The following is a 3,090-nucleotide window of genomic DNA, read 5'->3' as shown; positions in this document are numbered from 1 at the left end:
TCGATTACTAACAACAGGACATGTGTCACAATCTTGTTCATTTGCCCTTTTTAATTTAATTTATCCTCACCCTACCTGAAAATAATTCTAATTTAACCCACAAACTGATTCAAGTAATAACCCAAACCCGAGTCTGTCCAATAGAACCTCCCAGATGTATCTCTATTCATGCATATTCATTTTCTCTTTCTCTTTCTATTAGATCGGGTCGAGTTTGAGTTATTATTTAGATCGGGTTATGAGTTAAATTGGAATTATTTTGAGGTGGGGTTGTGATAAATTAAATTTAAAAAGGAACAGGATTGTGACATGTGTCCTGCCTTCAGTGAGAAGGGTATATATGTTCCTTTTCATTAATACAAGTGTATATTTGTACCTAAAGTATGTCGGAGGGTATATCTGTACCATTTATCAAAGTTCAGAGGCATATATGTACCTTTTTCATTAAAGAAAAGGGTATATTTGTACCTAAAATACGACGGAGGATATATCTGTACTATTTATCAAAATTCAGGGATATATTCGTACCTTTTCCGTTTTCACAATTACCATTTATATATATTAGGAGTAATACTGTTTGCACTTCACTCTAATTACATATGTATTAATTATCACCCTTTTTTTTAATATATAAATTCTTTTAATTTATCAGGTTTCCGGAAAATTGGAAGTGGTATTTTTCTTTCCATTTTTGCCTCTTTTTTCATTAATTTTGGCCTCAGCAGAAAAACTCGACCTGTAAGTCTCTCTATCTCTATATAATTCTTTTTTTCCCTCCTTGATTTATTTGAATTTGTAGATTCATATACATTTGAATATGATCTTTTTATTATTTATTGTTACTATTACTTAATAAGTGATTTACAAGCAAAAATTATTATACTGAAAGACTAAGTTTGGTACTAATCATATTGATTATTGTATGGCATATAATAGGACTGATGAACTGAAAAGATAAATGGAAATATTTCCCTTTGTCTATATGAGCGCTGAGCTAGCATTCTATGTAAAGGATGGGTGGAACTCAGTAATTTTAACATATTGTATATTGTATATTGATGCAAAAAGATCAACTTAATATTAACTAATTTTATCTTAAACCTAATAAATTATTTTTTCTAAAATCTTGAACACATACCTTCTGATTGTCTCCCTAGTTATCTGAATTAATATACTGATCATGTTGATGTCCACTAAATAACTAGGGAGTTGCAAGATTAATTCAATTTTCAAATCTATAAGTCCAACAAGTATGTATAATATATATTAGATTATTAATTAATATTTAAATAACAACATATTCAATATAATTCTATAAAATAGATTTTGAAAAGAACAAAATATGCACATACCTTACCTTTACCTCATAAATCGAATTTAGCAAGTTAGAATTTTTAATGCAGTTCCAACTGCAGTATTGGATCAGATCACCATGCACCTTATGGCCATCAATATATTATTATTTCCTAAAATCTTTTTTAGAAGTGGTTTTGCGTGGTTTGATATGGACCCAAAGTGGAGCATAATATAACCTTTTCTTTTTCCATCCAGATAAATAACTAAATAATATAACCTTTTTCGCTAGACGTTATGATATTCGTATAAAAAAATGCAGACATAAAGATAACACGTACAAATAGAAAAATGATTCTCTCTTTTGTTTAATTAATTTAGTTTCCTACTTTTTATCTCCAAGTAGTGCGCAATCAAGCAGTAACGTTCGCATGTAAATTAAATATACGTCAAACTTCACCTGATTTCATGTCTTATTAATACTTTACATGTCATTAGCCAAAATAATAATAATAATAATAGAAGACAGTATATCTTGCATGCATGTGTTTGATCTATTACGTCTTACATAGCTTTTTAAATTTGTTAGTGTATTTAATTTACACACTTGACTATTATTTATTCAGTTAATCGCGCTTGAACATATGATAAAGTATTTCTATTAGCTAATTTTAATTCAAATTTTCAAACAATTGTTGCCTGTATTCTCAAGTGTCTATTTGGTACGTAGTTAAGTTGACCAAAATAAATATATCATCTTTTTAGTTATATACATCAGCCTCAATTAGAATAAATCTGATGTTTTATAACTTATTAAGGAATTTATTAACTTAACATGCACTTGAGAATACAAAATCCATGATACTACCTTGTATGTAGAAAATATACAGATAGAGGAAAGAAACTGATAACTATTTACAACTGACTCATCATGTTGACTAATTAATACAGGGAAAAGGACCATCCTTACTCTTTCCTATTGAAGTGAAGAACATCAAATTTGCCAAACATACCAGTGACACTGGCGTCTACGACAATGAAGGAAGGTACACACATCATACTTTTTAAAAACTCTTTCATCCATCTCTTGTTTAGTGGCAAAGTCAAAAATTTTATTCCAAAAATTCTTTTTGAAGTCTAGAATATCATACTTGGGAAAAAAACCTATGACGTAAAGCAAATTTTGTACACTTTTATCATTACACTCACAACAGTCAAGTGGACCGGGCCGGGTCAATCCGAAACTGGCCCGTGAAAGTTAGTCGGGTTGTGGGTCGGTCCGGATCCGGGCCTGTTAAACGGATCGGTCCGGTTCCAGGCCCAAAAGTAAAAAATTTCAAAACAACCCTAACCCGGCTCACTTAACCCAACCTGATCAAAACCGGTCAAAAACCAGTTTTTTCCCTCCAACATACACTATATATACCCACCTATATACATTTTAAATACGTTAAACAATATATATACACTATATATATAGTATATACTACATTAGAATTTAAAAAAATATATAAACACATACACAATTACACATGTAATCGTGTATACGACCATACGTTAGTTAAATATATATATTACTCTAAGTAAAACATATTCTACAAGATATAGAAAACAATATAGTGATATATTTAATAATTTATAAAACATATACACATGTATACGTTAAATATATAAGTCTATAGAAGATATACACATATATACGTGCCATTCAATATATATGTATTATTTTAAATAAAATATACTACAATATATACATATACACACACTATATATATAGTTATACACTAATTTATAAAA

At 29.2% G+C, this 3,090-nt stretch overlaps 1 long non-coding RNA gene across 1 annotated transcript; it reads left to right on the top strand.

Annotated features, from left to right (window-relative positions):
* Positions 1–641: 641 nt before the first annotated feature.
* LOC124892295 lies at positions 642–2,301 on the top strand. Its single transcript, XR_007050171.1, has 2 exons — positions 642–738; positions 2,245–2,301. It is a non-coding gene; the product is annotated as an uncharacterized LOC124892295 (long non-coding RNA).
* Positions 2,302–3,090: the final 789 nt, after the last annotated feature.

This window comes from Capsicum annuum, unplaced genomic scaffold (assembly GCF_002878395.1).
Source record: "Capsicum annuum cultivar UCD-10X-F1 unplaced genomic scaffold, UCD10Xv1.1 ctg4555, whole genome shotgun sequence".
Classification (NCBI taxonomy): Eukaryota; Viridiplantae; Streptophyta; class Magnoliopsida; order Solanales; family Solanaceae; genus Capsicum; species Capsicum annuum.
This window is presented reverse-complemented; position numbering and strand designations above follow the sequence as displayed.